The sequence below is a fragment of the Sebastes fasciatus genome, chromosome 16, assembly GCF_043250625.1.
Source record: "Sebastes fasciatus isolate fSebFas1 chromosome 16, fSebFas1.pri, whole genome shotgun sequence".
Classification (NCBI taxonomy): Eukaryota; Metazoa; Chordata; class Actinopteri; order Perciformes; family Sebastidae; genus Sebastes; species Sebastes fasciatus.
The window spans coordinates 2,707,502-2,726,334 of NC_133810.1; the positions used below are offsets into that span (position 1 = coordinate 2,707,502).

General features: G+C 44.8%; 1 protein-coding gene and 16 non-coding genes across 17 annotated transcripts in view; all 17 read left to right on the top strand.

Moving 5' to 3' along the window:
- The first annotated feature begins 648 nt into the window (after nucleotides 1–648).
- uimc1 (ubiquitin interaction motif containing 1) overlaps nucleotides 649–18,833 on the top strand; it is a 102,925-nt gene continuing 84,740 nt past the window's right edge. The window contains exon 1 of the mRNA XM_074610613.1: nucleotides 649–698. The gene's annotated coding sequence lies outside the window, so the exon portion shown is untranslated. The remainder of the gene's footprint in view (nucleotides 699–18,833) is intronic.
- On the top strand, nucleotides 1,917–1,988 carry trnad-guc (transfer RNA aspartic acid (anticodon GUC)). The gene has a single exon. It is a non-coding gene; the product is annotated as a tRNA-Asp (tRNA).
- trnav-cac (transfer RNA valine (anticodon CAC)) lies at nucleotides 2,375–2,447 on the top strand. Its single transcript has one exon. It is a non-coding gene; the product is annotated as a tRNA-Val (tRNA).
- Nucleotides 2,906–2,978, top strand: trnav-aac (transfer RNA valine (anticodon AAC)). Its single transcript has one exon. It is a non-coding gene; the product is annotated as a tRNA-Val (tRNA).
- Nucleotides 5,159–5,230, top strand: trnad-guc (transfer RNA aspartic acid (anticodon GUC)). Its single transcript has one exon. It is a non-coding gene; the product is annotated as a tRNA-Asp (tRNA).
- Nucleotides 5,606–5,678, top strand: trnav-cac (transfer RNA valine (anticodon CAC)). The gene has a single exon. It is a non-coding gene; the product is annotated as a tRNA-Val (tRNA).
- On the top strand, nucleotides 7,540–7,611 carry trnad-guc (transfer RNA aspartic acid (anticodon GUC)). Its single transcript has one exon. It is a non-coding gene; the product is annotated as a tRNA-Asp (tRNA).
- Nucleotides 7,987–8,059, top strand: trnav-cac (transfer RNA valine (anticodon CAC)). The gene has a single exon. It is a non-coding gene; the product is annotated as a tRNA-Val (tRNA).
- Nucleotides 8,521–8,593, top strand: trnav-aac (transfer RNA valine (anticodon AAC)). Its single transcript has one exon. It is a non-coding gene; the product is annotated as a tRNA-Val (tRNA).
- Nucleotides 10,738–10,809, top strand: trnad-guc (transfer RNA aspartic acid (anticodon GUC)). Its single transcript has one exon. It is a non-coding gene; the product is annotated as a tRNA-Asp (tRNA).
- Nucleotides 11,185–11,257, top strand: trnav-cac (transfer RNA valine (anticodon CAC)). The gene has a single exon. It is a non-coding gene; the product is annotated as a tRNA-Val (tRNA).
- Nucleotides 13,065–13,136, top strand: trnad-guc (transfer RNA aspartic acid (anticodon GUC)). The gene has a single exon. It is a non-coding gene; the product is annotated as a tRNA-Asp (tRNA).
- On the top strand, nucleotides 13,512–13,584 carry trnav-cac (transfer RNA valine (anticodon CAC)). Its single transcript has one exon. It is a non-coding gene; the product is annotated as a tRNA-Val (tRNA).
- Nucleotides 15,392–15,463, top strand: trnad-guc (transfer RNA aspartic acid (anticodon GUC)). The gene has a single exon. It is a non-coding gene; the product is annotated as a tRNA-Asp (tRNA).
- Nucleotides 15,839–15,911, top strand: trnav-cac (transfer RNA valine (anticodon CAC)). The gene has a single exon. It is a non-coding gene; the product is annotated as a tRNA-Val (tRNA).
- Nucleotides 17,719–17,790, top strand: trnad-guc (transfer RNA aspartic acid (anticodon GUC)). Its single transcript has one exon. It is a non-coding gene; the product is annotated as a tRNA-Asp (tRNA).
- On the top strand, nucleotides 18,166–18,238 carry trnav-cac (transfer RNA valine (anticodon CAC)). Its single transcript has one exon. It is a non-coding gene; the product is annotated as a tRNA-Val (tRNA).

Consider the following 18,833-nt stretch of genomic DNA (forward strand, 5'->3'; position numbering starts at 1 on the left):
ATCAAAGAGTATAGAAGCAAAGAGATGAAGCTGCGCTGCTGCCATTTTGGACTGAAAATTTGTATTATATTTATAATATTTTATTCAATACAGTCCATTCTGGTAGAATATGACAATAGATAGAATAGAAATAATGTTGTTTTACTTTGGTATGGAACTTTTTAGGTCAGGGGTCAGCAACCTTTACTATCAAAAGAGCCATTTTAGGCAAAAAAAAATAAAAAATCTGTCTGGAGCCGCAAAACATTTGATCATTGTGATGAAGGTAACACAGTTTATAGTCTAAGTATATAGTATATATTTGTGGCCTCATGGTCCCACCTTGTGGCTGTGCTATGAGAGCGGTGCATGTCCTTCAATTCCTTACAGTGCCTGGGTTTAATGGTTTCCTTTTGTTTTATTCATCCTTTTTGAGAAACCACACACATACGTATAACACAAACTACAAAGGTATTCCTGTACACCCTGTTTAGCCACACTCGGCAATACGGTGTTTCTAACTGCAGATTGCTGATTGTCGGTGCATCTCTAGCTGTTAGTTTAGGAAGCGCTTGATTTGTGCAGCAGAGTTTCAGTTTCTACTCTTTGTTTCTCTGCAGGTTGATGAAGGTGAAGTTACTGCAGCTTCAGTTTGATCTTCCTTCTCTCTAAGGACACCGACCTGCGACGCTGAGATGCGGGTTGGAACCCCGCTTGAGGTACGCCACACAGGAGTGTGTGTAATGAATGTGTGTGTGGTTTAATTTGTCTGCTATAAAAAAACAACTTAATATTTCTAATGTTGCCATCACAAAAGCCATTCGTCGAGATTTTGCGTCAATTTCAACTTGCGAATTTCCGATTTTACAACATCCAACGAGGAGGAAACAGAGAACAGGTAAGTCCAAGTGAGCCCAGGAGGTTGAGCTAGCTAGCTTAGCAAGCCAGCTAACTTGACGGGCTTTTTAAAAAAAATATTTTGTAAATGGTTCTGTGAAAACTGTAAATATATATGTTTCAGTAGTCTGTAAGTATATATAGTACATATTATGAAGTAAACCTGCCTTAATATCTGTACAAACCGGGACGCAATGACATGGTTTAAAACGACATGGATGGAAAGAGATCGCAGGTTATCGTCCCTGCTTATGTCTCTCTTGGCGAATAATCAGCAGCTGGTAGAAAACTCTACCAGACTGGCTCTTGGGATGTGGATCGTCACCTCTCTGGCGGAGAAGGAACCAGAGCTGGTGCGTTATCAAGTAGATATAGTTGGGCTGACCTCCCAACTATATCTAATAGCTCTGGTTCTTGAACCACACTTCTGAAGAGGGGCTAGACTCTCGCCTTTTCCGGAGTTGCCCAGGGTGAGAGGCGCCGGGCGGGTGTGGGGATACTCACAAGCCCCCCGGCTGAGCACCGCAGTGTTGAATTATCCCCGGAGAACAAGAGGGTTGCCTCTATGCGACTGCTAGTTGCTGTGAGGAAGTCTCTGACTGTTGTTTGTGCTTATGCACCAAACAGCCGCTCGGAGTACCCGACCTTCTTGGAGTCTCTGGATGGCGTCCTGGAGAGGGCGCCGGATGGGGACTCTATAGTTCTGCTGGGGGACTTCAACGCTCACATGGGCAACGATGGAGAAACGATGGCCTGCCTGATCTGAACCCGAGTTGTGCTTTGTTGTTGGACTTCTGTGCTTGTCATGGATTGGCCATAACAAACACCATGTTTGAGCATAGGGTGGTTCATAAGTGTACTTTGTACCACAACACCCCTTGGCCAACGATCGACTTTGTGGTCGTAATCAGATCTGCGGCCGTATGTCTTGGACACTTGGGTGAAGAAAGGAGGAAAGCTGTCAATTGATGGCTGCTGGGCAGACCTGGTAAACCCAAACGTTTCATATTTGACTGCAGACGTCTCAAATACTGGCACCTTCCTCGTTAGTATAGTGGACAGTATCTCCGCCTGTCACGCGGAAGACCGGGGTTCGATTCCCCGACGGGGAGTTCTTTTCGACCAGCTGCTGATTATTAACCAAGGAAGACAAAAAACTGCGCTCTCTTTCTATCCATGTTCTTCACTCTTGTTGACATATTGCCACATTATTGTCTGGTTTACTGATTATTTGACTAAACCGTTTGCTTTCATTACTCAGAATAAAAGTTTTAAAAGAACAGTAAACATGAACAAAGAAATATGTTTCCCCCCGGTTTCGAATCGGGGACCTTTCGCAGGACTGTCACTCAAATCCAAGACACAGCAGCTGTGACTGAATCCAGTTCAAAATCTCTCTTAAGTCTAAAATTAGCTTGTCGTCTGGCATTTGAGGCTTCTGCAGTCACATATGAATGCTGCATTAATATGTCCACATGCACAAGATACCCCTTCATCAGTTTCCGTAGTGTAGTGGTTATCACGTTCGCCTCACACGCGAAAGGTCCCCGGTTCGAAACCGGGCGGAAACACATTTTTCAACATTGTTAATGTTTACTCGGCGACTGCAAACTCCCCCAGTGTGAGCTTAAGGTCACGGGTCTACTCTGCTGGTAATAAATATGGACTGTGCCCTCCGGGTTGAGGGTACAATGGAGGAAGTGACTGAGTGTGACTGAGACTGGGTTGTTGTTCTATTAGTTTCGTCAGACTGTGACCTTCAGCTCACACTGGGGGAATTTGCAGTCGTCGAGTAAACATTAACAAAGAATATATGTTTCCACCTGGTTTCGACCGGTGACAAAGTGATAACCACTACACTACGGAAACCCATTAAAAAGATTTTTGTGCATGTGACTGCGTTAATGCAGCATTCATATTTAACAGCAGATGTCTCAAGAGTGTAAAATTAGCATGACGTCTGGCATTTTTGCAGTTAAATATGACTGGTGCATTTTAGTATTCACATACATTGCTTTGCCTTTCATCAGTTTCCGTAGTGTAGTGGTTATCACGTTCGCCTAACACGCGAAAGGTCCCCGGTTCGAGACCGGGCGGAAACACTGTTTTTTGTTTTTTGTGCTATAAAAACTAAATATTTCTAATGTTGCTATCACAAAAGCCATTTGTCGAGATTTTGCGTCAATTTCAACTTGCGAATTTCCGAACTTACAACAACATCCAACGAGGAGGAAACAGAGAACACGTAAGTACAAGTGAGCCCAGGAGGTTGAGCTAGCTAGCTTAGCAAGCCAGCTAGCTTGACAGGCATTTTTTAAAATATTTTTGAAATGCTTTTGTTAAAACTGTAAATATGTGTTTCAGTAGTCTGCAGGCTGTTCAACTCACTGCAGATAATAGAGGAGCTGATCATGTGACCTTCACCTGTATATTACATATTCTACAGTAAACCTGCTCTGTACAAACTAGGGGTGGAACGGTTCACAAAATTCACGGTTCGGTTCATTTATGTTTCAGCAAGGAGGGCAATTTCAACATGCTTTTCATTTATTTGTCAAAAATAAGTTACCAAATGTTTGCCTTAACAAAAGTACGGCTACATAAAGAACATAAACAGTTCTTCATTGACAAATCTTAATTGAAAGAATCTTCTACAGTAATTAGTGCAAAGAAAAAATGCAGCTCTGTTATTTCCATATAAATATAATGAAATTATAAACTAAGGCCATACATTGAAGCATAAGCTCAACCAGAACTATGCTAAAAAACGTAGAGCTTTTTATCTCCCACTCATTCAACAGTGGCTCATTGGTCATAATTCTTACTATAACAGTTAAGGCAGTCAAACACTGACATATTGTCAATAAGAAAAAAATAATTACAAAAATAAAATCACAACTGTATGTAATGTAAATGTAATGTTCCACCTTAAGGCTGTTGGTAAATCCTCAACTGCTGCTTATGCTAGTTTATATAGGGCAGGCACAACAGACTAACATTCACACGTGAAGGCTCACGCTCTTTGACCATCTGCTTTAATTCTGTATTGTTTACGATCGAGTGTGGTCGTATATGCAGCGATAAACACTCTTATAGCATTAGATGTTACTTTGGCACGGTGTGAATCTGCAGAGGGAGGCTGTCTGAACGCTGTGGGGGAACGGACTCTCGGTCCAGTCAGCTTTTGTTTCGCACCACAAATCGACACATTCGGGTGATGCCGTCGTAATTAAATGTTTCAAGTGTCAACATATAAACCCGACTTCAGTTGAACAGTGTCGGCGTACAGTTTGACACAAATCGTTGTCAGTTTAGCTTAACTATCATGAGCTACTGGGCGCTACAGTGCCAATACCATTCCTGGTGCGCTGCCAAAACTTTCCGGATAAAACTCACGCTCCAGAGTTTCTGTTCCGAGTAGTAGACATAAACAGCTGTTTGTGTAACGGCGGACCGAACCGAACGTCCTGAACCGAATGTCCTGAACCGAACGGTTCAAGTCAATTATACGAACCGTTCCACCCCTAGTACAAACCGGGAGGAAATGACATGGTTAAAAACAACATGGATGGAAAGAGAGCGAAGGTTATCGTCCCTGCTTTTGTCTCTCTTGGCGAATAATCAGCAGCTGGTAGAAAACTCTACCAGACTGGCTCTTGGGATGTGGAACGTCACCTCTCCGGCGGAGAAGGAACCGGAGCTGGTGCAGGAGGTGGAGCGTCATCAACTAGATATAGTTGGGCTGACCTCCACGCATAGCTCTGGTTCTTGAACCACACTCCTGAAGAGGGGCTGGATTCTTGCCTCTTGAGGAGAACAGAGTTCTCCCCGGAGAACAAGAGGGTTGCCTCTATGCGACTGCGAGTCGCTGTGAGGATGTCTCCGACTGTTGTTTGTGCTTATGCACCAAACAGCCGCTCGGAGTACCCGACCTTCTTGGAGTCTCTGGATGGCGTCCTGGAGAGGGCGCTGGCTGGGGAGTCTATAGTTCTGCTGGGGGACTTCAACGCTCACATGGGCAATGACGGCCTGCCTGATCTGAACCCGAGTGGTGCTTTGTTGTTGGACTTCTGTGCTTGTCACGGATTGGCCATAATAAACACCATGTTCGAGCATAGGGTGGTTCATAAGTGTACTTGGTACCAGAACACCCTAGGCCAACGATTGATGATCGACTTTTGGGTGAAGAGACGAGCAGAGCTGTCAACTAATGGCTGCTGGACAGACCTTTGAAACCCAAACGTTTCAAATTTGAATTCAGACGTCTCACAAACTGGCACCTTCCTCGTTAGTATAGTGGACAGTATCTCCGCCTGTCACGCGGAAGACCGGGGTTCGATTCCCCGACGGGGAGTCTTTTCGACCAGTTGCTGATTATTAACCAAGGAAGACAAAAAACTGCGCTCTCTTTCCATCCATGTTCTTCACTCTTGTTGACATATTGCCACATTATTGTCTGGTTTACTGATTATTTGACTTAACCGCATGCTTTTATTACTCAGAATAAACATTTAAAAAGAACATGAACATGAACAAAGAAATAGGTTCCCGCCTGGTTTCGGACCGGGAACCTTTCGCAGGACTGTCACTCAAATCCAAAACACAGCAGCTGTGACTGAATCCAGTTTAAAATCTCTCCCGAGTCTAAAATTAGCATGTCGTCTGGCATTTAAGGCTTCTGCGGTTAGATATAAATACTCGATTAAAATGACCATATGCCCCTTCATCAGTTTCCGTAGTGTAGTGGTTATCACGTTCGCCTCACACGCGAAAGGTCCCCGGTTCGAGACCGGGCGGAAACACAGTTTTTTGTTTTTGTGCTATAAAAACAAACTAAATATTTCTAATGTTGCTATCACACAACTCATTCGTCGAGATTTTGCGTCAATTTCAACTTGCGAATTTCCGAATTTGCATCAACATCCAACCAGGAGGAAACAGAGAACACGTAAGTCCAAGTGAGCCCAGGAGGTTGAGCTAGCTAGCTTAGCAAGCCAGCTAGCTTGACGGGCTTTTTTAAAATGTTTTTTAAATGCTTTTGTTAAAACTAAATATATGTGTTTCAGTAGTCTGTAAGTTCAACTGACTGATGGTTTGCCAGAACTTCCCAGAGTTTTCTAATCACCAGCATCGCAGACTGGCTCTTGGTATGTGGAACCCATGTTTTTTCTTCGTGTTTACTCGACGATTTCAAATTCCCCCTTCATTGCCACGCCAGGAACATTCCTCTGTTGTTAAGAGCCTGACAAGCATGCTTGTATATCCATTACACAATCTACACTTTGATTGATGTCTATTGGACCGCTTCAATTGGCTGCTGATTGTCGCTGCATCTCTTGCTCTTAGTATAGGAAGAGCTTGATTTATGCAGCAGAGTTTGAACAGGTTTCAATTTCTACACTTTCTTTCTCTGCAGGTTGATGAAGGTGAAGTTACTGCAGGTTCATTTTGATCTTCTTCATCCTCTCTCTCTGGTTCTTTGTGTTGATTGTCACCAGAGATAGTCCAGTGGGTAAGGACACCGACCGGTGACGTTAAGATGCGGGTTGGAACCCCGCTTGAGGTAAGCCACACAGGAGTGCGTATGATGAATGTGTGTGTGGATTAATTTGTCTGCTATAAAAAAAAAAAATATCACCAAAGCCATTCGTTGAGATTTTGCGTCAATTTCAACTTTTCCGAATTGCGAATTTCCGAATTTCCAAAATCCAAGGAGGAGGAAACCGAGAACAAGTAAGTCCAAGTGAGCCCAGGAGGTTGAGCTAGCTAGCTTAGCTAGCTCAAGCTTAGCAAGCCAGCTAGCTTGACGGGCATTTTTAAAATATTTTATAAATGCGTTTGTTAAAACTGTAAATATATGTGTCTCTCTTGGCGAATAATCAGCAGCTGGTAGAAAACTCTACCAGACTGGCTCTTGGGATGTGGAACGTCACCTCTCTGGCAGAGAAGGAACCAGAGCTGGTGCGGGAGGTGGAGCGTTATCAACTAGATATAGTTGGGCTGACCTCCACGCATAGCTCCGGTTCTGGAACCACACTCCTAGAGATGGGCTGGACTCTCGCCTTTTCCGTAGTTGCCCAGGGTGAGAGGCGCCGGGCGGGTGTGGGGATACTCACAAGCCCCCCGGCTGAGCGCCGCAGTGTTGGAGTTCTCCCCGGTGAACAAGAGGGTTGCCTCTATGCGACTGCGAGTCGCTGGGAGGAAGTCTCTGACTGCTGTTTGAACTTATGCACCAAACAGCCGCTCGGAGTACCCGACCTTCTTGGAGTCTCTGGCTGGCGTCCTGGAGAGGGCGCCGGCTGGGGACTCTATAGTTCTGCTGGGAGACTTCAACGCTCACATGGGCAACGATGGAGAAATCTGGAGGGGGGGGATTGGGAGGAACGGCCTGTCTGATCTGAACCCGAGTTGTGCTTTGTTGTTGGACTTCTGTACTTGTCACGGATTGGCCATAACAAACACCATGTTTGAGCATAGGGTTGGTTGTTCATAAGTGTTCTTGGTACCAGAACATCTTAGGTCAACGATTGATGATCGACTTTGTGGTCGTAATCAGATCTGCGGCTGTATGTCTTGGACACTTGGGTGAAGAGAGGAGCAGACACACCTGGTAAACCCAAACGTTACATATTTCTATAAAGACATCTAAAAATTCTGTATCCTTCCTCGTTAGTATAGTGGACAGTATCTCCGCCTGTCACGCGGAAGACCGGGGTTCGATTCCCCGACGGGGAGTATTTTCGTCCAACTGCTGATTATTAACCAAGGAAGACAAAAAACTGCGCTCTCTTTCCATCCATGTTCTTCACTCTTGCTGACATAATGCCACATTATTGTCTGGTTTACTGATTATTTGACTTAACTGCATGCTTTTATTACTCAGAATAAACATTTAAAAAGAACATGAACATGAACAAAGAAATAGGTTCCCGCCTGGTTTCGGACCGGGAACCTTTCGCAGGACTGTCACTCAAATCCAAAACACAGCAGCTGTGACTGAATCCAGTTTAAAATCTCTCCCGAGTCTAAAATTAGCATGTCGTCTGGCATTTAAGGCTTCTGCGGTTAAATATCAATACTCGATTAAAATGACCATATGTCCCTTCATCAGTTTCCGTAGTGTAGTGGTTATCACGTTCGCCTCACACGCGAAAGGTCCCCGGTTCGAAACCGGGCGGAAACACATTTTTCAACATTGTTAATGTTTACTCGGCGACTGCAAACTCCCCCAGTGTGTGCTGAAGGTCACGGGTCTACTCTGCCGGAAAACAGTGGACTGCATCCTCAAGGTAGAGGGTAAAATGGAGGAAGTGACTGTGAGTGAGACTGGGTTGTTCGATTAGCTTCGTCAGACGGTGACCTTCAGCTCACACTGGGGGAGTTTGCAGTCGTCGAGTAAACACAAACAAAGAAATATGTTTCCACATGGTCTCGAAATGGTGACCTTTCGCGTGAGGCGAACGTGATAACCACTACACTACGGAAACCCATTAAAAGGATTTTTGTGCATCTGACTGCGTTAATGCAGCATTCATATTTAACAGCAGATATCTAAAGAGTGTAAAATTAGCATGGCATCTGGCATTTGTTGTTAAATATGAATGGTGCATTTTTTTTTTACATAGATAGCTGTGCCTCTCATCAGTTTCCGTAGTGTAGTGGTTATCACGTTCGCCTAACACGCGAAAGGTCCCCGGTTCGAGACCGGGCGGAAACACTGTTTTTTGTTTTTTGTGCTATAAAAAAACAACTAAATATTTCTAATGTTGCCATCACAAAAGCCATTTGTCGAGATTTTGCGTCAATTTCAACTTGCGAATTTCCGAATTTACATCAACATCCAACGAGGAGGAAACAGAGAACACGTAAGTCCAAGTGAGCCCAGGAGGTTGAGCTAGCTAGCTTAGCAAGCCAGCTAGCTTGACAGGCATGTTTTAAAATATTTTTAAATGCTTTTGTTAAAACTGTAAATATATGTGTTTCAGTAGTCTGCAGGCTGTTCAACTCACTGCAGATAATAGAGGAGCTGATCATGTGACCTTCACCTGTATATTACATATTCTACAGTAAACCTGCCTTAAAATCTGTACAAACTAGGGGTGGAACGGTTTACAAAATTCACGGTTCGGTTCATATCACGTTTTTTTGGGGTCACGGTTTTCGGTTCGGTTCATTTATGTTACAGCAAGGAGGTCAATTTCAACATGCTTTTCATTTATTTGGCAAAAATAAGTTAAAAAATGTTTGCCTTAACAAAAGTACGTCTACATTAAGAACATAAACAGTTCTTCATTGACAAATCTTAATTGAAAGAATCGGTCTTCTACAGTAATTAGTGCAAAAAAAAAAATGAAATTATAAACTAAGGCCATACATTGAAGCATAAGCTCAACCAGAACTATGCTAAAAAACGTAGAACTTTTTATCTCCCACTCATTTAACAGTGGCTCATTGGTCATAATTCTTACTATAACAGTTAAGGCAGTCAAATACTGACATATTGTCAATAGGAAAAACTAAATTACAAAAATAAAATCACAACTGTATGTAATGTAAATGTAATGTTCCACCTTAAGGCTGTTGGTAAATCCTCAACTGCTGCTTATGCTAGTTTATACAGGGCAGGCACAACAGACTAACATTCACACGTGAAGGCTCACGCTCTTTGACCATCTGCTTTAATTCTGTATTGTTTACGATCGAGTGTGGTCGTATATGCAGCGATAAACACTCTTATAGCATTAGATGTTACTTTGGCACGGTGTGAATCTGCAGAGGGAGGCTGTCTGAATACTGTGGGGGAACGGACTCTCCGTCCAGTCAGCTTTTGTTTCGCTCCACTAATCGACACATTTGGGTGATGCCTTCATAATTAAATGTTTCAAGTGTCAACATATAAACCCGACTTCAGTTGAACAGTGTCGGCGCACAGTTTGACACAGGACCTGGAGCGCTGCCAAAACTTTCCGTATAAAACTCACGCTCCAGAGTTTCTGTTCCGCGCGTGTGACTAGTAGACATAAACAGCTGTTTGTGTAACGGCGGACCGAACCGAATGTCCTGAACCGAACGGTTCAAGTCAATTACACGAACCGTTCCACCCCTTGTACAAACCGGGAGGAAATGACATGGTTAAAAACAACATGGATGGAAAGAGCGCGAAGGTTATCGTCCCTGCTTTTGTCTCTCTTGGCGAATAATCAGCAGCTGGTAGAAAACTCTACCAGACTGGCTCTTGGGATGTGGAACGTCACCTCTCTGGCGGGGAAGGACCCAGAGCTGGTGCAGGAGGTGGAGCGTCATCAACTAGATATAGTTGGGCTGACCTCCACGCATAGCTCTGGTTCTTGAACCACACTCCTGAAGAGGGGCTGGATTCTTGCCTCTTGAGGAGAACGGAGTTCTCCCCGGAGAACAAGAGGGTTGCCTCTATGCGACTGCGAGTCGCTGGGAGGATGTCTCTGACTGTTGTTTGTGCTTATGCACCAAACAGCCGCTCGGAGTACTCGACCTTCTTGGAGTCTCTGGATGGCGTCCTGGAGAGGGCGCTGGCTGGGGAGTCTATAGTTCTGCTGGGGGACTTCAACGCTCACATGGGCAATGACGGCCTGCCTGATCTGAACCCGAGTGGTGCTTTGTTGTTGGACTTCTGTGCTTGTCACGGATTGGCCATAATAAACACCATGTTCGAGCATAGGGTGGTTCATAAGTGTACTTGGTACCAGAACACCCTAGGCCAACGATTGATGATCGACTCTTGGGTGAAGAGACGAGCAGAGCTGTCAACTAATGGCTGCTGGACAGACCTTTGAAACCCAAACGTTTCAAATTTGAATTCAGACGTCTCACAAACTGGCACCTTCCTCGTTAGTATAGTGGACAGTATCTCCGCCTGTCACGCGGAAGACCGGGGTTCGATTCCCCGACGGGGAGTCTTTTCGACCAGTTGCTGATTATTAACCAAGGAAGACAAAAAACTGCGCTCTCTTTCCATCCATGTTCTTCACTCTTGTTGACATATTGCCACATTATTGTCTGGTTTACTGATTATTTGACTTAACCGCATGCTTTTATTACTCAGAATAAACATTTAAAAAGAACATGAACATGAACAAAGAAATAGGTTCCCGCCTGGTTTCGGACCGGGAACCTTTCGCAGGACTGTCACTCAAATCCAAAACACAGCAGCTGTGACTGAATCCAGTTTAAAATCTCTCCCGAGTCTAAAATTAGCATGTCGTCTGGCATTTAAGGCTTCTGCGGTTAGATATAAATACTCGATTAAAATGACCATATGCCCCTTCATCAGTTTCCGTAGTGTAGTGGTTATCACGTTCGCCTCACACGCGAAAGGTCCCCGGTTCGAGACCGGGCGGAAACACAGTTTTTTGTTTTTGTGCTATAAAAACAAACTAAATATTTCTAATGTTGCTATCACACAACTCATTCGTCGAGATTTTGCGTCAATTTCAACTTGCGAATTTCCGAATTTGCATCAACATCCAACCAGGAGGAAACAGAGAACACGTAAGTCCAAGTGAGCCCAGGAGGTTGAGCTAGCTAGCTTAGCAAGCCAGCTAGCTTGACGGGCTTTTTTAAAATGTTTTTTAAATGCTTTTGTTAAAACTGTAAATATATGTGTTTCAGTAGTCTGTAAGTTCAACTGACTGATGGTTTGCCAGAACTTCCCAGAGTTTTCTAATCACCAGCATCGCAGACTGGCTCTTGGTATGTGGAACCCATGTTTTTTCTTCGTGTTTACTCGACGATTTCAAATTCCCCCTTCATCGCACGCCAGGAACATTCCTCTGTTGTTAAGAGCCTGACAAGCATGCTTGTATATCCATTACACAATCTACACTTTGATTGATGTCTATTGGACCGCTTCAATTGGCTGCTGATTGTCGCTGCATCTCTTGCTCTTAGTATAGGAAGAGCTTGATTTATGCAGCAGAGTTTGAACAGGTTTCAATTTCTACACTTTCTTTCTCTGCAGGTTGATGAAGGTGAAGTTACTGCAGGTTCATTTTGATCTTCTTCATCTTCTCTCTCTGGTTCTTTGTGTTGATTGTCACCAGAGATAGTCCAGTGGGTAAGGACACCGACCGGTGACGTTAAGATGCGGGTTGGAACCCCGCTTCAGGTACGCCACACAGGAGTGCGTATGATGAATGTGTGTGTGGATTAATTTGTCTGCTATAAAAAAAACAAATATCACCAAAGCCATTCGTTGAGATTTTGCGTCAATTTCAACTTTTCCGAATTGCGAATTTCCGAATTTACAACATCCAAGGAGGAGGAAACCGAGAACAAGTAAGTCCAAGTGAGCCCAGGAGCTTGAGCTAGCTATCTTAGCTAGCTCAAGCTTAGCAAGCCAGCTAGCTTGACGGGCATTTTTAAAATATTTTATAAACGCTTTTGTTAAAACTGTAAATATATGTGTCTCTCTTGGCGAATAATCAGCAGCTGGTAGAAAACTCTACCAGACTGGCTCTTGTGATGTGGAACGTCACCTCTCTGGCAGAGAAGGAACCAGAGCTGGTGCGGGAGGTGGAGCGTTATCAACTAGATATAGTTGGGCTGACCTCCACGCATAGCTCCGGTTCTGGAACCACACTCCTAGAGAGGGGCTGGACTCTCGCCTTTTCCGTAGTTGCCCAGGGTGAGAGGCGCCGGGCGGGTGTGGGGATACTCACAAGCCCCCCGGCTGAGCGCCGCAGTGTTGGAGTTCTCCCCGGTGAACAAGAGGGTTGCCTCCATGCGACTGCGAGTCGCTGGGAGGATGTCTCTGACTGTTGTTTGTGCTTATGCACCAAACAGCCGCTCGGAGTACCCGACCTTCTTGGAGTCTCTGGCTGGCGTCCTGGAGAGGGCGCCGGCTGGGGACTCTATAGTTCTGCTGGGGGACTTCAACGCTCACATGGGCAATGACGGCCTGCCTGATCTGAACCCGAGTGGTGCTTTGTTGTTGGACTTCTGTGCTTGTCACGGATTGGCCATAATAAACACCATGTTCGAGCATAGAGTGGTTCATAAGTGTACTTGGTACCAGAACACCCTAGGCCAACGATTGATGATCGACTCTTGGGTGAAGAGACGAGCAGAGCTGTCAACTAATGGCTGCTGGACAGACCTTTGAAACCCAAACGTTTCAAATTTGAATTCAGACGTCTCACAAACTGGCACCTTCCTCGTTAGTATAGTGGACAGTATCTCCGCCTGTCACGCGGAAGACCGGGGTTCGATTCCCCGACGGGGAGTCTTTTCGACCAGTTGCTGATTATTAACCAAGGAAGACAAAAAACTGCGCTCTCTTTCCATCCATGTTCTTCACTCTTGCTGACATATTGCCACATTATTGTCTGGTTTACTGATTATTTGACTTAACCGCATGCTTTTATTACTCAGAATAAACATTTAAAAAGAACATGAACATGAACAAAGAAATAGGTTCCCGCCTGGTTTCGGACCGGGAACCTTTCGCAGGACTGTCACTCAAATCCAAAACACAGCAGCTGTGACTGAATCCAGTTTAAAATCTCTCCCGAGTCTAAAATTAGCATGTCGTCTGGCATTTAAGGCTTCTGCAGTTAGATATAAATACTCGATTAAAATGACCATATGCCCCTTCATCAGTTTCCGTAGTGTAGTGGTTATCACGTTCGCCTCACACGCGAAAGGTCCCCGGTTCGAGACCGGGCGGAAACACAGTTTTTTGCTTTTGTGCTATAAAAACAAACTAAATATTTCTAATGTTGCTATCACACAACTCATTCGTCGAGATTTTGCGTCAATTTCAACTTGCGAATTTCCGAATTTGCATCAACATCCAACCAGGAGGAAACAGAGAACACGTAAGTCCAAGTGAGCCCAGGAGGTTGAGCTAGCTAGCTTAGCAAGCCAGCTAGCTTGACGGGCTTTTTTAAAATGTTTTTTAAATGCTTTTGTTAAAACTGTAAATATATGTGTTTCAGTAGTCTGTAAGTTCAACTGACTGATGGTTTGCCAGAACTTCCCAGAGTTTTCTAATCACCAGCATCGCAGACTGGCTCTTGGTATGTGGAACCCATGTTTTTTCTTCGTGTTTACTCGACGATTTCAAATTCCCCCTTCATCGCACGCCAGGAACATTCCTCTGTTGTTAAGAGCCTGACAAGCATGCTTGTATATCCATTACACAATCTACACTTTGATTGATGTCTATTGGACCGCTTCAATTGGCTGCTGATTGTCGCTGCATCTCTTGCTCTTAGTATAGGAAGAGCTTGATTTATGCAGCAGAGTTTGAACAGGTTTCAATTTCTACACTTTCTTTCTCTGCAGGTTGATGAAGGTGAAGTTACTGCAGGTTCATTTTGATCTTCTTCATCTTCTCTCTCTGGTTCTTTGTGTTGATTGTCACCAGAGATAGTCCAGTGGGTAAGGACACCGACCGGTGACGTTAAGATGCGGGTTGGAACCCCGCTTCAGGTACGCCACACAGGAGTGCGTATGATGAATGTGTGTGTGGATTAATTTGTCTGCTATAAAAAAAACAAATATCACCAAAGCCATTCGTTGAGATTTTGCGTCAATTTCAACTTTTCCGAATTGCGAATTTCCGAATTTACAACATCCAAGGAGGAGGAAACCGAGAACAAGTAAGTCCAAGTGAGCCCAGGAGCTTGAGCTAGCTATCTTAGCTAGCTCAAGCTTAGCAAGCCAGCTAGCTTGACGGGCATTTTTAAAATATTTTATAAACGCTTTTGTTAAAACTGTAAATATATGTGTCTCTCTTGGCGAATAATCAGCAGCTGGTAGAAAACTCTACCAGACTGGCTCTTGTGATGTGGAACGTCACCTCTCTGGCAGAGAAGGAACCAGAGCTGGTGCGGGAGGTGGAGCGTTATCAACTAGATATAGTTGGGCTGACCTCCACGCATAGCTCCGGTTCTGGAACCACACTCCTAGAGAGGGGCTGGACTCTCGCCTTTTCCGTAGTTGCCCAGGGTGAGAGGCGCCGGGCGGGTGTGGGGATACTCACAAGCCCCCCGGCTGAGCGCCGCAGTGTTGGAGTTCTCCCCGGTGAACAAGAGGGTTGCCTCCATGCGACTGCGAGTCGCTGGGAGGATGTCTCTGACTGTTGTTTGTGCTTATGCACCAAACAGCCGCTCGGAGTACCCGACCTTCTTGGAGTCTCTGGCTGGCGTCCTGGAGAGGGCGCCGGCTGGGGACTCTATAGTTCTGCTGGGGGACTTCAACGCTCACATGGGCAATGACGGCCTGCCTGATCTGAACCCGAGTGGTGCTTTGTTGTTGGACTTCTGTGCTTGTCACGGATTGGCCATAATAAACACCATGTTCGAGCATAGAGTGGTTCATAAGTGTACTTGGTACCAGAACACCCTAGGCCAACGATTGATGATCGACTCTTGGGTGAAGAGACGAGCAGAGCTGTCAACTAATGGCTGCTGGACAGACCTTTGAAACCCAAACGTTTCAAATTTGAATTCAGACGTCTCACAAACTGGCACCTTCCTCGTTAGTATAGTGGACAGTATCTCCGCCTGTCACGCGGAAGACCGGGGTTCGATTCCCCGACGGGGAGTCTTTTCGACCAGTTGCTGATTATTAACCAAGGAAGACAAAAAACTGCGCTCTCTTTCCATCCATGTTCTTCACTCTTGCTGACATATTGCCACATTATTGTCTGGTTTACTGATTATTTGACTTAACCGCATGCTTTTATTACTCAGAATAAACATTTAAAAAGAACATGAACATGAACAAAGAAATAGGTTCCCGCCTGGTTTCGGACCGGGAACCTTTCGCAGGACTGTCACTCAAATCCAAAACACAGCAGCTGTGACTGAATCCAGTTTAAAATCTCTCCCGAGTCTAAAATTAGCATGTCGTCTGGCATTTAAGGCTTCTGCAGTTAGATATAAATACTCGATTAAAATGACCATATGCCCCTTCATCAGTTTCCGTAGTGTAGTGGTTATCACGTTCGCCTCACACGCGAAAGGTCCCCGGTTCGAGACCGGGCGGAAACACAGTTTTTTGCTTTTGTGCTATAAAAACAAACTAAATATTTCTAATGTTGCTATCACACAACTCATTCGTCGAGATTTTGCGTCAATTTCAACTTGCGAATTTCCGAATTTGCATCAACATCCAACCAGGAGGAAACAGAGAACACGTAAGTCCAAGTGAGCCCAGGAGGTTGAGCTAGCTAGCTTAGCAAGCCAGCTAGCTTGACGGGCTTTTTTAAAATGTTTTTTAAATGCTTTTGTTAAAACTGTAAATATATGTGTTTCAGTAGTCTGTAAGTTCAACTGACTGATGGTTTGCCAGAACTTCCCAGAGTTTTCTAATCACCAGCATCGCAGACTGGCTCTTGGTATGTGGAACCCATGTTTTTTCTTCGTGTTTACTCGACGATTTCAAATTCCCCCTTCATCGCACGCCAGGAACATTCCTCTGTTGTTAAGAGCCTGACAAGCATGCTTGTATATCCATTACACAATCTACACTTTGATTGATGTCTATTGGACCGCTTCAATTGGCTGCTGATTGTCGCTGCATCTCTTGCTCTTAGTATAGGAAGAGCTTGATTTATGCAGCAGAGTTTGAACAGGTTTCAATTTCTACACTTTCTTTCTCTGCAGGTTGATGAAGGTGAAGTTACTGCAGGTTCATTTTGATCTTCTTCATCTTCTCTCTCTGGTTCTTTGTGTTGATTGTCACCAGAGATAGTCCAGTGGGTAAGGACACCGACCGGTGACGTTAAGATGCGGGTTGGAACCCCGCTTCAGGTACGCCACACAGGAGTGCGTATGATGAATGTGTGTGTGGATTAATTTGTCTGCTATAAAAAAAACAAATATCACCAAAGCCATTCGTTGAGATTTTGCGTCAATTTCAACTTTTCCGAATTGCGAATTTCCGAATTTACAACATCCAAGGAGGAGGAAACCGAGAACAAGTAAGTCCAAGTGAGCCCAGGAGCTTGAGCTAGCTATCTTAGCTAGCTCAAGCTTAGCAAGCCAGCTAGCTTGACGGGCATTTTTAAAATATTTTATAAACGCTTTTGTTAAAACTGTAAATATATGTGTCTCTCTTGGCGAATAATCAGCAGCTGGTAGAAAACTCTACCAGACTGGCTCTTGTGATGTGGAACGTCACCTCTCTGGCAGAGAAGGAACCAGAGCTGGTGCGGGAGGTGGAGCGTTATCAACTAGATATAGTTGGGCTGACCTCCACGCATAGCTCCGGTTCTGGAACCACACTCCTAGAGAGGGGCTGGACTCTCGCCTTTTCCGTAGTTGCCCAGGGTGAGAGGCGCCGGGCGGGTGTGGGGATACTCACAAGCCCCCCGGCTGAGCGCCGCAGTGTTGGAGTTCTCCCCGGTGAACAAGAGGGTTGCCTCCATGCGACTGCGAGTCGCTGGGAGGATGTCTCTGACTGTTGTTTGTGCTTATGCACCAAACAGCCGCTCGGAGTACCCGACCTTCTTGGAGTCTCTGGCTGGCGTCCTGGAGAGGGCGCCGGCTGGGGACTCTATAGTTCTGCTGGGGGACTTCAACGCTCACATGGGCAATGACGGCCTGCCTGATCTGAACCCGAGTGGTGCTTTGTTGTTGGACTTCTGTGCTTGTCACGGATTGGCCATAATAAACACCATGTTCGAGCATAGAGTGGTTCATAAGTGTACTTGGTACCAGAACACCCTAGGCCAACGATTGATGATCGACTCTTGGGTGAAGAGACGAGCAGAGCTGTCAACTAATGGCTGCTGGACAGACCTTTGAAACCCAAACGTTTCAAATTTGAATTCAGACGTCTCACAAACTGGCACCTTCCTCGTTAGTATAGTGGACAGTATCTCCGCCTGTCACGCGGAAGACCGGGGTTCGATTCCCCGACGGGGAGTCTTTTCGACCAGTTGCTGATTATTAACCAAGGAAGACAAAAAACTGCGCTCTCTTTCCATCCATGTTCTTCACTCTTGCTGACATATTGCCACATTATTGTCTGGTTTACTGATTATTTGACTTAACCGCATGCTTTTATTACTCAGAATAAACATTTAAAAAGAACATGAACATGAACAAAGAAATAGGTTCCCGCCTGGTTTCGGACCGGGAACCTTTCGCAGGACTGTCACTCAAATCCAAAACACAGCAGCTGTGACTGAATCCAGTTTAAAATCTCTCCCGAGTCTAAAATTAGCATGTCGTCTGGCATTTAAGGCTTCTGCAGTTAGATATAAATACTCGATTAAAATGACCATATGCCCCTTCATCAGTTTCCGTAGTGTAGTGGTTATCACGTTCGCCTCACACGCGAAAGGTCCCCGGTTCGAGACCGGGCGGAAACACAGTTTTTTGTTTTTGTGCTATAAAAACAAACTAAATATTTCTAATGTTGCTATCACACAACTCATTCGTCGAGATTTTGCGTCAATTTCAACTTGCGAATTTCCGAATTTGCATCAACATCCAACCAGGAGGAAACAGAGAACACGTAAGTCCAAGTGAGCCCAGGAGGTTGAGCTAGCTAGCTTAGCAAGCCAGCTAGCTTGACGGGCTTTTTTAAAATGTTTTTTAAATGCTTTTGTTAAAACTGTAAATATATGTATTTCAGTAGTCTGTAAGTTCAACTGACTGATGGTTTGCCAGAACTTCCCAGAGTTTTCTAATCACCAGCATCGCAGACTGGCTCTTGGTATGTGGAACCCATGTTTTTTCTTCGTGTTTACTCGACGATTTCAAATTCCCCCTTCATTGCCACGCCAGGAACATTCCTCTGTTGTTAAGAGCCTGACAAGCATGCTTGTATATCCATTACACAATCTACACTTTGATTGATGTCTATTGGACCGCTTCAATTGGCTGCTGATTGTCGCTGCATCTCTAGCTCTTAGTATAGGAAGAGCTTGATTTATTCAGCAGAGTTTGAACAGGTTTCAATTT